The following is a 15,210-nucleotide window of genomic DNA, read 5'->3' as shown; positions in this document are numbered from 1 at the left end:
ACTTTATAAACTTTGGCAAGGAAACTTTCCAGATCAATGTTTCTTAGCTGTTGTTTGTTTATGTCTCATATAGGGTCTCTGTGGCGCAATTGGTTAGCACGTTCGGCTATTAATTGGAATATTGGTGGTTCAATCCCACCCAGGGACGAGAATCTTCTATTAGTCAAATGTTGGGGAATTTTAGGTAGAGAAGTCAACATGTCAAACTACCTATTTTATGGTAGGGTTCAAAACTTTCTCTGAAACTATTATCTCTAAAGTGAGTTTAATTTGATTTAAGCCAATTTATTCAACATTTAGAAAATACCTGAAGGTTAATGTTGTTCCTGGTGATATCTAATCAGCAGAATGCAACCTAGCAGCATTTTTAAGTGAAAGCCTGTGTTATGTTAAAACCAGGTGTTATCTTATCAGTACAAAGGTAAGGAATTAAGAAAAACTTTTTGAAGTTTGAAGATTTTTCTTACAAAATCATTGTCTTATTGCATCACCAAAGTGTAAGCTGGAAAGATGATTTTGATAAATTACTTGTTAGAACACCTTATTTGCTCTTCTGGAGTCAATGTAGTTTGTTTTTCTCAATAACCATAGAAGTAAGAGGGTAAAGTAAAGACATTAAGTGGATTTTTTGCTACAGCACTTCTGTCAAAATATGATTAAAATGAGTTAAGATGATAATGGATTTTCTACTATAAGCAAAGACCAAAAATGTCAAAATAGCAATCCCAATTTTAGATTTGATAAATCAAAATAGCACATAGCAGAGGATGCTTTCGATCCATCAACCTCTGGGTTATGGGCCCAGCACGCTTCTGCTGCACCACTCTGCTGCTCATGGAAGTGCTTAGAACTCAAGAAGGGTTGATTCATCACAAGAACATGGCAATGTGTTCCTTTTAATTAACGAAAAATCCTAAAATAACTGTCCAGATTAGAGACTTTATAAACTTTGGCAAGGAAACTTTCCAGATCAATCTTTCTTAACAGTTGTTTGTTTATGTCTCACATAGGGTTTCTGTGGCGCAATTGGTTAGCGTGTTTGGCTGTTAACCGGAAGGTTGTTGGTTCAATCTCCCCCAAGGACGAGAATCTTCTATTAGTCAAATTTTGGGGAATTTTAGGTAGAGAAGTCAACATGTCAAACTACCTATTTTATGTTAGGGTTCAAGACTTTCTCTGAAACAATTATCTCTAAAGTGAGTTTAATTTGATTTAAGCCAATTTATTCAACATTTAGAAAATACCTGAAGGTAAATGTTGTTCCTGGTTATATCTAATCAGCAGAATGCAACCTAGCAGCATTTTTAAGTGGAAGCCTGTGTTATGTTATAACCAGGTGTTATCTTATCAGTACAAAGGTAAGCAATTAAGAACAACTTTTTGAAGTGTGAAGATTTTTCTTACAAAATCATTGTCTTATTGCATCACCAAAGTGTAAGCTGGAAAGATGATTTTGATAAATTACTTGTTAGAACACCTGATTTGCTCTTCTGGAGTCAATGTAGTTTGTTTTTCTCAATAACCATAGAAGTAATAGGGTAAAGTAAAGACATTATGTGGATTTTTTGCTACAGCACTTCTGTCAAAATACGATTTAAATGAGTTAAGATGATAATGGATTTTCTACTATAAGCAAAGACCAAAAAAGTCAAAATAGCAATCCCAATTTTAGATTTGATAAATGAAAATAGCACATAGCAGAGGATGGTTTCGATCCAACGACCTCTGGGTTATGGGCCCAGCACGCTTCCGCTGCGCCACTCTGCTGCTCAAGGAAGTGCTTAGAACTCAAGAAGGGTTGATTCATCACAAGAACATGGCAATGTGTTCCTTTTAATTAATGAAAAATCCTAAAATAACTGTCCAGATTAGAGACTTTATAAACTTTGGTAAGGAAACTTTCCAGATCAATGTTTCTTAGCTGTTGTTTGTTTATGTCTCATATAGGGTTTCTGTGGCGCAATTGGTTAGCGCATTTGGTGGTTCAATCCCACCCAGGGACGAGAATCTTCTTTTAATTAAGTTTAGGGGATTTTTAGGTAGAGAAGTCAACATGTCAAACTACCTATTTTAAGGAAGGGTTCAAGACTTTCTCTGAAACAATTATCTCTAAAGTGAGTTTAATTTGATTTAAGCCAATTTATTCAACATTTAGAAAATACCTGAAGGTAAATGTTGTTTCAGGTGATATCTAATCAGCACAATGCAGCTTAGCAGCATTTTTAAGTGGAAGCCTGTGTTATGTTAAAACCAGGTGTTATCTTATCAGTACAAAGGTAAGGAATTACGAAAAACTTTTTGAAGTGTGAAGATTTTTCTTACAAAATCATTGTCTTATTGAATCACCAAAGTGTAAGCTGGAAAGATGATTTTGATAAATTACTTGTTAGAACACCTGATTTGCTCTTCTGGAGTCAATGTAGTTTGTTTTTCTCAATAACCATAGAAGTAATAGGGTAAAGTAAAGACATTATGTGGATTTTTTGCTACAGCACTTCTGTCAAAATACGATTAAAATGATTTAAGATGATAATGGATTTTCTACTATAAGCAAAGACCACAAAAGTCAAAATAGAAATCCCAATTTTAGATTTGAAAAATGAAAATAGCACATAGCAGAGGATGGTTTTGACCCATCGACCTCTGTGTTATGGGCCCAGCACGCTTCCACTGCACCACTCTGCTGCTCATAGAAGTGCTTAGAACTCAAGAAGGGTTGATTCATCACAAGAACATGGCAATGTGTTCCTTTTATTTAACGAAAAATCCTAAAATAACTGTCCAGATTAGAGACTTTATAAACTTTGGCAAGGAAACTTTCCAGATCAATGTTTCTTAGCTGTTGTTAGTTTATGTCTCACATAGGGTCTCTGTGGCGCAATTGGTTAGCGCGTTCGGCTGTTAACCGGAAGGTTGGTGGTTCAATCCCACCCAGGGACGAGAATCTTCTATTAGTCAAATTTTGGGGAATTTTAGGTAGAGAAGTCAACATGTCAAACTACCTATTTTATGGTAGGGTTCAAGACTTTATCTGAAACAATTATCTCTAAAGTGAGTTTAATTTGATTTAAGCCAATTTATTCAACAATTAGAAAATACCTGAAGGTTAATGTTGTTCCTGGTGATATCTAATCAGCAGAATGCAACCTAGCAGCATTTTTAAGTGAAAGCCTGTGTTATGTTAAAACCAGGTGTTATCTTATCAGTACAAAGGTAAGGAATTAAGAAAAACTTTTTGAAGTTTGAAGATTTTTCTTACAAAATCATTGTCATATTGCATCACCAAAGTGTAAGCTGGAAGGATGATTTTGATAAATTACTTGTTAGAACACCTGATTTGCTCTTCTGGAGTCAATGTAGTTTGTTTTTCTCAATAACCATAGAAGTAATAGGGTAAAGTAAAGACATTAAGTGGATTTTTTGCTACAGCACTTCTGTCAAAATATGATTAAAATGAGTTAAGATGATAATGGATTTTCTACTATAAGCAAAGACCAAAAAAGTCAAAATAGCAATCCCAATATTAGATTTGAAAAATGAAAATAGCACATAGCAGAGGATGGTTTCGATCCATCAACCTCTGGCTTATGGGCCCAGCACGCTTCCGCTGCGCCACTCTGCTGCTCATGGAAGTGCTTAAAACTCAAGAAGGGTTGATTCATGACAAGAACATGGGAATGTGTTCCTTTTAATTAACGAAAAATCCTAAAATAACTGTCCAGATTAGAGACTTTATAAACTTTGGCAAGGAAACTTTCCAGATCAATGATTCTTAGCTGTTGTTTGTTTATGTCTCATATAGGGTTTCTGTGGCACAATTGGTTAGCGCGTTCGGCTGTTAACTGGAATGTTGGTGGTTCAATCCCACCCAGGGACGAGAATCTTCTTTTAATCAAGTTTAGGGGATTTTTAGGTAGAGAAGTCAACATGTCAAACTACCTATTTTAAGGAAGGGTTCAAGACTTTCTCTGAAACAATTATCTCTAAAGTGAGTTTAATTTGATTTAAGCCAATTTATTCAACATTTAGAAAATACCTGAAGGTAAATGTTGTTTCAGGTGATATCTAATCAGCACAATGCAGCTTAGCAGCATTTTTAAGTGGAAGCCTGTGTTATGTTAAAACCAGGTGTTATCTTATCAGTACAAAGGTAAGGAATTACGAAAAACTTTTTGAAGTGTGAAGATTTTTCTTACAAAATCATTGTCTTATTGAATCACCAAAGTGTAAGCTGGAAAGATGATTTTGATAAATTACTTGTTAGAACACCTGATTTGCTCTTCTGGAGTCAATGTAGTTTGTTTTTCTCAATAACCATAGAAGTAATAGGGTAAAGTAAAGACATTATGTGGATTTTTTGCTACAGCACTTCTGTCAAAATACGATTAAAATGAGTTAAGATGATAATGGATTTTCTACTATAAGCAAAGACCTCAAAAGTCAAAATAGAAATCCCAATTTTAGATTTGAAAAATGAAAATAGCACATAGCAGAGGATGGTTTCGATCCATCGACCTCTGTGTTATGGGCCCAGCACGCTTCCACTGCACCACTCTGATGCTCATAGAAGTGCTTAGAACTCAAGAAGGGTTGATTCATCACAAGAACATGGGAATGTGTTCCTTTTAATTAACGAAAAATCCTAAAATAACTGTCCAGATTAGAGACTTTATAAACTTTGGCAAGGAAACTTTCCAGATCAATGTTTCTTAGCTGTTGTTAGTTTATGTCTCACATAGGGTCTCTGTGGCACAATTGGTTAGCGCGTTCGGCTGTTAACCGGAAGGTTGGTGGTTCAATCTCACCCAGGGACGAGAATCTTCTATTAGTCAAATTTTGGGGAATTTTAGGTAGAGAAGTCAACATGTCAAACTACCTATTTTATGGTAGGGTTCAAGACTTTATCTGAAACAATTATCTCTAAAGTGAGTTTAATTTGATTTAAGCCAATTTATTCAACAATTAGAAAATACCTGAAGGTTAATGTTGTTCCTGGTGATATCTAATCAGCAGAATGCAACCTAGCAGCATTTTTAAGTGAAAGCCTGTGTTATGTTAAAACCAGATGTTATCTTATCAGTACAAAGGTAAGGAATTAAGAAAAACTTTTTGAAGTTTGAAGATTTTTCTTACAAAATCATTGTCATATTGCATCACCAAAGTGTAAGCTGGAAGGATGATTTTGATAAATTACTTGTTAGAACACCTGATTTGCTCTTCTGGAGTCAATGTAGTTTGTTTTTCTCAATAACCATAGAAGTAATAGGGTAAAGTAAAGACATTAAGTGGATTTTTTGCTACAGCACTTCTGTCAAAATATGATTAAAATGAGTTAAGATGATAATGGATTTTCTACTATAAGCAAAGACCAAAAAAGTCAAAATAGCAATCCCAATATTAGATTTGATAAATGAAAATAGCACATAGCAGAGGATGGTTTCGATCCATCAACCTCTGGCTTATGGGCCCAGCACGCTTCCACTGCGCCACTCTGCTGCTCATAGAAGTGCTTAGAACTCAAGAAGGGTTGATTCATCACAAGAACATGGCAATGTGTTCCTTTTAATTAACGAAAAATCCTAAAATAACTGTCCAGATTAGAGACTTTATAAACTTTGGTAAGGAATCTTTCCAGATCAATGTTTCTTAGCTGTTGTTTGTGTATGTCTCATATAGGGTCTCTGTGGCACAATTGGTTAGCACGTTCGGCTGTTAATTGGAATATTGGTGGATCAATACCATCCAGGGACGAGAATCTTCTATTAGTCAAATTTGGGGATTTTTAGGTAGAGAAGTCAACATGTCAAACTACCTATTTTTTGGTAGGGTTCAAGACTTTCTCTGAAACAATTATCTCTAAAGTGAGTTTAATTTGATTTAAGCCAATTTATTCAACATTTAGAAAATACCTGAAGGTTAATGTTGTTCCTTGTGAAATCTAATCAGCAGAATGCAACCTAGCAGCATATTTAAGTGGAAGCCTGTGTTATGTTAAAACCAGGTGTTATCTTATCAGTACAAAGGTAAAGAATTAAGAAAAACTTTTTGAAGTGTGAAGATTTTTCTTACAAAATCATTGTCTTATTGCATCACCAAAGTGTAAGCTGGAAAGATGATTTTGATAAATTACTTGTTAGATCACCTTATTTGCTCTTCTGGAGTCAATGTAGTTTGTTTTTCTCAATAACCATAGAAGTAATAGGGTAAATTAAAGACATTATGTGGATTTTTTGCTACAGCACTTCTGTCAAAATACGATTAAAATGAGTTAAGATGAAAATGGATTTTCTACTATAAGCAAAGACCAAAAAAGTCAAAATAGCAATCCCAATTTTAGATTTGATAAATGAAAATAGTACATAGCAGAGGATGGTTTCGATCCATCGACCTCTGGGTTATGGGCCCAGCACGCTTCCGCTGCGCCACTCTGCTGCTCATGGAAGTGCTTAGAACTCAAGAAGGGTTGATTCATGACAAGAACATGGGAATGTGTTCCTTTTAATTAACGAAAAATCCTAAAATAACTGTCCAGATTAGAGACTTTATAAACTTTGGCAAGGAAACTTTCCAGATCAATGTTTCTTAGCTGTTGTTTGTTTATGTTTCATATAGGGTCTCTGTGGCACAATTGGTTAGCACGTTCGGCTGTTACTTCGAATATTGGTGGATCAATACCATCCAGGGACGAGAATCTTCTATTAGTCAAATTTGGGGGATTTTTAGGTAGAGAAGTCAACATGTCAAACTACCTATTTTATGGTAGGGTTCAAGACTTTCTCTGAAACAATTATCTCTAAAGTGAGTTTAATTTGATTTAAGCCAATTTATTCAACATTTAGAAAATACCTGAAGGTTAATGTTGTTCCTGGTGATATCTAATCAGCAGAATGCAACCTAGCAGCATATTTAAGTGGAAGCCTGTGTTATGTTAAAACCAGGTGTTATCTTATCAGTACAAAGGTAAGGAATTACGAAAAACTTGTTGAAGTGTGAAGATTTTTCTTACAAAATCATTGTCTTATTGAATCACCAAAGTGTAAGCTGGAAAGATGATTTTGATAAATTACTTGTTAGAACACCTGATTTGCTCTTCTGGAGTCAATGTAGTTTGTTTTTCTCAATAACCATAGAAGTAATAGGGTAAAGTAAAGACATTATGTGGATTTTTTGCTACAGCACTTCTGTCAAAATACGAATTAAATGAGTTAAGATGATAATGGATTTTCTACTATAAGCAAAGACCAAAAAAGTCAAAATAGCAATCCCAATTTTAGATTTGATAAATGAAAATAGCACATAGCAGAGGATGGTTTCGATCCATCGACCTCTGTGTTATGGGCCCAGCACGCTTCCGCTGCGCCACTCTGCTGCTCATGGAAGTGCTTAGAACTCAAGAAGGGCTGATTCATGACAAGAACATGGCAATGTGTTCCTTTTAATTAACGAAAAATCCTAAAATAACTGTCCAGATTAGAGACTTTATAAACTTTGGCAAGGAAACTTTCCAGATCAATGTTTCTTAGCTGTTGTTTGTTTATGTCTCATATAGGGTTTCTGTGGCACAATTGGTTAGCGCGTTCGGCTGTTAACTGGAATGTTGGTGGTTCAATCCCACCCAGGGACGAGAATCTTCTTTTAATCAAGTTTAGGGGATTTTTAGGTAGAGAAGTCAACATGTCAAACTACCTATTTTAAGGAAGGGTTCAAGACTTTCTCTGAAACAATTATCTCTAAAGTGAGTTTAATTTGATTTAAGCCAATTTATTCAACATTTAGAAAATACCTGAAGGTAAATGTTGTTTCAGGTGATATCTAATCAGCACAATGCAGCTTAGCAGCATTTTTAAGTGGAAGCCTGTGTTATGTTAAAACCAGGTTTTATCTTATCAGTACAAAGGTAAGGAATTACGAAAAACTTGTTGAAGTGTGAAGATTTTTCTTACAAAATCATTGTCTTATTGAATCACCAAAGTGTAAGCTGGAAAGATGATTTTGATAAATTACTTGTTAGAACACCTGATTTGCTCTTCTGGAGTCAATGTAGTTTGTTTTTCTCAATAACCATAGAAGTAATAGGGTAAAGTAAAGACATTATGTGGATTTTTTGCTACAGCACTTCTGTCAAAATACGAATTAAATGAGTTAAGATGATAATGGATTTTCTACTATAAGCAAAGACCAAAAAAGTCAAAATAGCAATCCCAATTTTAGATTTGATAAATGAAAATAGCACATAGCAGAGGATGGTTTAGATCCATCGACATCTGTGTTATGGGCCCAGCACGCTTCCACTGCACCACTCTGCTGCTCATGGAAGTGCTTAGAACTCAAGAAGGGTTGATTCATGACAAGAACATGGCAATGTGTTCCTTTTAATTAACGAAAAATCCTAAAATAACTGTCCAGATTAGAGACTTTATAAACTTTGGCAAGGAAACTTTCCAGATCAATGTTTCTTAGCTGTTGTTTGTTTTTGTCTCATATAAGGTTTCTGTGGCACAATTGGTTAGCGCGTTCGGCTGTTAACTGGAATGTTGGTGGTTCAATCCCACCCAGGGACGAGAATCTTCTTTTAATCAAGTTTAGGGGATTTTTAGGTAGAGAAGTCAACATGTCAAACTACCTATTTTAAGGAAGGGTTCAAGACTTTCTCTGAAGCAATTATCTCTAAAGTGAGTTTAATTTGATTTAAGCCAATTTATTCAACATTTAGAAAATACCTGAAGGTAAATGTTGTTTCAGGTGATATCTAATCAGCACAATGCAGCTTAGCAGCATTTTTAAGTGGAAGCCTGTGTTATATTAAAACCAGGTGTTATCTTATCAGTACAAAGGTAAGGAATTACGAAAAACTTTTTGAAGTGTGAAGATTTTTCTTACAAAATCATTGTCTTATTGCATCACCAAAGTGTAAGCTGGAAAGATGATTTTGATAAAGTACTTGTTAGATCACCTGATTTGCTCTTCTGGAGTCAATGTAGTTTGTTTTTCTCAATAACCATAGAAGTAATAGGGTAAATAAAAGACATTATGTGGATTTTTTGCTACAGCACTTCTGTCAAAATACGATTAAAATGAGTTAAGATGAAAATGGATTTTCTACTATAAGCAAAGACCAAAAAAGTCAAAATAGCAATCCCAATTTTAGATTTGATAAATGAAAATAGTACATAGCAGAGGATGGTTTCGATCCATCGACCTCTGGGTTATGGGCCCAGCACGCTTCCGCTGCGCCACTCTGCTGCTCATGGAAGTGCTTAGAACTCAAGAAGGGTTGATTCATGACAAGAACATGGGAATGTGTTCCTTTTAATTAACGAAAAATCCTAAAATAACTGTCCAGATTAGAGACTTTATAAACTTTGGCAAGGAAACTTTCCAGATCAATGTTTCTTAGCTGTTGTTTGTTTATGTTTCATATAGGGTCTCTGTGGCACAATTGGTTAGCACGTTCGGCTGTTACTTCGAATATTGGTGGATCAATACCATCCAGGGACGAGAAACTTCTATTAGTCAAATTTGGGGGATTTTTAGGTAGAGAAGTCAACATGTCAAACTACCTATTTTATGGTAGGGTTCAAGACTTTCTCTGAAACAATTATCTCTAAAGTGAGTTTAATTTGATTTAAGCCAATTTATTCAACATTTAGAAAATACCTGAAGGTTAATGTTGTTCCTGGTGATATCTAATCAGCAAAATGCAACCTAGCAGCATATTTAAGTGGAAGCCTGTGTTATGTTAAAACCAGGTGTTATCTTATCAGTACAAAGGTAAGGAATTACGAAAAACTTGTTGAAGTGTGAAGATTTTTCTTACAAAATCATTGTCTTATTGAATCACCAAAGTGTAAGCTGGAAAGATGATTTTGATAAATTACTTGTTAGAACACCTGATTTGCTCTTCTGGAGTCAATGTAGTTTGTTTTTCTCAATAACCATAGAAGTAATAGGGTAAAGTAAAGACATTATGTGGATTTTTTGCTACAGCACTTCTGTCAAAATACGAATTAAATGAGTTAAGATGATAATGGATTTTCTACTATAAGCAAAGACCAAAAAAGTCAAAATAGCAATCCCAATTTTAGATTTGATAAATGAAAATAGCACATAGCAGAGGATGGTTTCGATCCATCGACCTCTGTGTTATGGGCCCAGCACGCTTCCGCTGCGCCACTCTGCTGCTCATGGAAGTGCTTAGAACTCAAGAAGGGCTGATTCATGACAAGAACATGGCAATGTGTTCCTTTTAATTAACGAAAAATCCTAAAATAACTGTCCAGATTAGAGACTTTATAAACTTTGGCAAGGAAACTTTCCAGATCAATGTTTCTTAGCTGTTGTTTGTTTATGTCTCATATAGGGTTTCTGTGGCACAATTGGTTAGCGCGTTCGGCTGTTAACTGGAATGTTGGTGGTTCAATCCCACCCAGGGACGAGAATCTTCTTTTAATCAAGTTTAGGGGATTTTTAGGTAGAGAAGTCAACATGTCAAACTACCTATTTTAAGGAAGGGTTCAAGACTTTCTCTGAAACAATTATCTCTAAAGTGAGTTTAATTTGATTTAAGCCAATTTATTCAACATTTAGAAAATACCTGAAGGTAAATGTTGTTTCAGGTGATATCTAATCAGCACAATGCAGCTTAGCAGCATTTTTAAGTGGAAGCCTGTGTTATGTTAAAACCAGGTTTTATCTTATCAGTACAAAGGTAAGGAATTACGAAAAACTTGTTGAAGTGTGAAGATTTTTCTTACAAAATCATTGTCTTATTGAATCACCAAAGTGTAAGCTGGAAAGATGATTTTGATAAATTACTTGTTAGAACACCTGATTTGCTCTTCTGGAGTCAATGTAGTTTGTTTTTCTCAATAACCATAGAAGTAATAGGGTAAAGTAAAGACATTATGTGGATTTTTTGCTACAGCACTTCTGTCAAAATACGAATTAAATGAGTTAAGATGATAATGGATTTTCTACTATAAGCAAAGACCAAAAAAGTCAAAATAGCAATCCCAATTTTAGATTTGATAAATGAAAATAGCACATAGCAGAGGATGGTTTAGATCCATCGACATCTGTGTTATGGGCCCAGCACGCTTCCACTGCACCACTCTGCTGCTCATGGAAGTGCTTAGAACTCAAGAAGGGTTGATTCATGACAAGAACATGGCAATGTGTTCCTTTTAATTAACGAAAAATCCTAAAATAACTGTCCAGATTAGAGACTTTATAAACTTTGGCAAGGAAACTTTCCAGATCAATGTTTCTTAGCTGTTGTTTGTTTTTGTCTCATATAAGGTTTCTGTGGCACAATTGGTTAGCGCGTTCGGCTGTTAACTGGAATGTTGGTGGTTCAATCCCACCCAGGGACGAGAATCTTCTTTTAATCAAGTTTAGGGGATTTTTAGGTAGAGAAGTCAACATGTCAAACTACCTATTTTAAGGAAGGGTTCAAGACTTTCTCTGAAGCAATTATCTCTAAAGTGAGTTTAATTTGATTTAAGCCAATTTATTCAACATTTAGAAAATACCTGAAGGTAAATGTTGTTTCAGGTGATATCTAATCAGCACAATGCAGCTTAGCAGCATTTTTAAGTGGAAGCCTGTGTTATATTAAAACCAGGTGTTATCTTATCAGTACAAAGGTAAGGAATTACGAAAAACTTGTTGAAGTGTGAAGATTTTTCTTACAAAATCATTGTCTTATTGAATCACCAAAGTGTAAGCTGGAAAGATGATTTTGATAAATTACTTGTTAGAACACCTGATTTGCTCTTCTGGAGTCAATGTAGTTTGTTTTTCTCAATAACCATAGAAGTAATAGGGTAAAGTAAAGACATTATGTGGATTTTTTGCTACAGCACTTCTGTCAAAATACGATTAAAATGAGTTAAGATGATAATGGATTTTCTACTATAAGCAAAGACCACAAAAGTCAAAATAGAAATCCCAATTTTAGATTTGAAAAATGAAAATAGCACATAGCAGAGGATGGTTTCGATCCATCGACCTCTGTGTTATGGGCCCAGCACGCTTCCACTGCGCCACTCTGCTGCTCATAGAAGTGCTTAGAACTCAAGAAGGGTTGATTCATCACAAGAACATGGCAATGTGTTCCTTTTATTTAACGAAAAATCCTAAAATAACTGTCCAGATTAGAGACTTTATAAACTTTGGCAAGGAAACTTTCCAGATCAATGTTTCTTAGCTGTTGTTTGTTTATGTCTCATATAGGGTCTCTGTGGCGCAATTGGTTAGCACGTTGGGCTGTTAATTGAAATATTGGTGGTTCAATCCCACCCACGGACGAGAATCTTCTATTAGTCAAATTTTGGGGAATTTTAGGTAGAGAAGTCAACATGTCAAACTACCTATTTTATGTTAGGGTTCAAGACTTTCTCTGAAACAATTATCTCTAAAGTGAGTTTAATTTGATTTAAGCCAATTTATTCAACATTTAGAAAATACCTGAAGGTTAATGTTGTTCCTGGTTATATCTAATCAGCAGAATGCAACCTAGCAGCATTTTTAAGTGGAAGCCTGTGTTATGTTAAAACCAGATGTTATCTTATCAGTACAAAGGTAAGGAATTAAGAAAAACTTTTTGAAGTTTGAAGATTTTTCTTACAAAATCATTGTCATATTGCATCACCAAAGTGTAAGCTGGAAGGATGATTTTGATAAATTACTTGTTAGAACACCTGATTTGCTCTTCTGGAGTCAATGTAGTTTGTTTTTCTCAATAACCATAGAAGTAATAGGGTAAAGTAAAGACATTAAGTGGATTTTTTGCTACAGCACTTCTGTCAAAATATGATTAAAATGAGTTAAGATGATAATGGATTTTCTACTATAAGCAAAGACCAAAAAAGTCAAAATAGCAATCCCAATATTAGATTTGATAAACGAAAATAGCACATAGCAGAGGATGGTTTCGATCCATCAACCTCTGGCTTATGGGCCCAGCACGCTTCCGCTGCGCCACTCTGCTGCTCATGGAAGTGCTTAGAACTCAAGAAGGGTTGATTCATCACAAGAACATGGCAATGTGTTCCTTTTAATTAACGAAAAATCCTAAAATAACTGTCCAGATTAGAGACTTTATAAACTTTGGTAAGGAATCTTTCCAGATCAATGTTTCTTAGCTGTTGTTTGTGTATGTCTCATATATGGTCTCTGTGGCACAATTGGTTAGCACGTTCGGCTGTTAATTGGAATATTGGTGGATCAATACCATCCAGGGACGAGAATCTTCTATTAGTCAAATTTGGGGATTTTTAGGTAGAGAAGTCAACATGTCAAACTACCTATTTTTTGGTAGGGTTCAAGACTTTCTCTGAAACAATTATCTCTAAAGTGAGTTTAATTTGATTTAAGCCAATTTATTCAACATTTAGAAAATACCTGAAGGTTAATGTTGTTCCTTGTGAAATCTAATCAGCAGAATGCAACCTAACAGCATATTTAAGTGGAAGCCTGTGTTATGTTAAAACCAGGTGTTATCTTATCAGTACAAAGGTAAAGAATTAAGAAAAACTTTTTGAAGTGTGAAGATTTTTCTTACAAAATCATTGTCTTATTGCATCCCCAAAGTGTAAGCTGGAAAGATGATTTTGATAAATTACTTGTTAGATCACCGGATTTGCTCTTCTGGAGTCAATGTAGTTTGTTTTTCTCAATAACCATAGAAGTAATAGGGTAAATTAAAGACATTATGTGGATTTTTTGCTACAGCACTTCTGTCAAAATACGATTAAAATGAGTTAAGATGAAAATGGATTTTCTACTATAAGCAAAGACCAAAAAAGTCAAAATAGCAATCCCAATTTTAGATTTGATAAATGAAAATAGTACATAGCAGAGGATGGTTTCGATCCATCGACCTCTGGGTTATGGGCCCAGCACGCTTCCGCTGCGCCACTCTGCTGCTCATGGAAGTGCTTAGAACTCAAGAAGGGTTGATTCATGACAAGAACATGGGAATGTGTTCCTTTTAATTAACGAAAAATCCTAAAATAACTGTCCAGATTAGAGACTTTATAAACTTTGGCAAGGAAACTTTCCAGATCAATGTTTCTTAGCTGTTGTTTGTTTATGTTTCATATAGGGTCTCTGTGGCACAATTGGTTAGCACGTTCGGCTGTTACTTCGAATATTGGTGGATCAATACCATCCAGGGACGAGAATCTTCTATTAGTCAAATTTTGGGGATTTTTAGGTAGAGAAGTCAACATGTCAAACTACCTATTTTATGGTAGGGTTCAAGACTTTCTCTGAAACAATTATCTCTAAAGTGAGTTTAATTTGATTTAAGCCAATTTATTCAACATTTAGAAAATACCTGAAGGTTAATGTTGTTCCTGGTGATATCTAATCAGCAGAATGCAACCTAGCAGCATATTTAAGTGGAAGCCTGTGTTATGTTAAAACCAGGTGTTATCTTATCAGTACAAAGGTAAGGAATTACGAAAAACTTGTTGAAGTGTGAAGATTTTTCTTACAAAATTATTGTCTTATTGAATCACCAAAGTGTAAGCTGGAAAGATGATTTTGATAAATTACTTGTTAGAACACCTGATTTGCTCTTCTGGAGTCAATGTAGTTTGTTTTTCTCAATAACCATAGAAGTAATAGGGTAAAGTAAAGACATTATGTGGATTTTTTGCTACAGCACTTCTGTCAAATACGAATTAAATGAGTTAAGATGATAATGGATTTTCTACTATAAGCAAAGACCAAAAAAGTCAAAATAGCAATCCCAATTTAAGATTTGATAAATGAAAATAGCACATAGCAGAGGATGGTTTCGATCCATCGACCTCTGTGTTATGGGCCCAGCACGCTTCCGCTGCGCCACTCTGCTGCTCATGGAAGTGCTTAGAGCTCAAGAAGGGCTGATTCATGACAAGAACATGGCAATGTGTTCCTTTTAATTAACGAAAAATCCTAAAATAACTGTCCAGATTAGAGACTTTATAAACTTTGGCAAGGAAACTTTCCAGATCAATGTTTCTTAGCTGTTGTTTGTTTATGTCTCATATAGGGTTTCTGTGGCACAATTGGTTAGCGCGTTCGGCTGTTAACTGGAATGTTGGTGGTTAAATCCCACCCAGGGGCGAGAATCTTCTTTTAATCAAGTTTAGGGGATTTTTAGGTAGAGAAGTCAACATGTCAAACTACCTATTTTAAGGAAGGGTTCAAGACTTTCTC

The 15,210-nt window shown here is 35.1% G+C and overlaps 1 non-coding gene across 1 annotated transcript; it reads left to right on the top strand.

The window, feature by feature from the left end:
* Positions 1-2,866: 2,866 nt before the first annotated feature.
* Positions 2,867-2,940, top strand: TRNAN-GUU (transfer RNA asparagine (anticodon GUU)). Its single transcript has one exon. It is a non-coding gene; the product is annotated as a tRNA-Asn (tRNA).
* Positions 2,941-15,210: the final 12,270 nt, after the last annotated feature.

Source organism: Taudactylus pleione, unplaced genomic scaffold (genome assembly GCF_031769625.1).
Source record: "Taudactylus pleione unplaced genomic scaffold, aTauple2 ptg000134l, whole genome shotgun sequence".
Lineage (NCBI taxonomy): Eukaryota > Metazoa > Chordata > Amphibia > Anura > Myobatrachidae > Taudactylus > Taudactylus pleione.
This window is presented reverse-complemented; position numbering and strand designations above follow the sequence as displayed.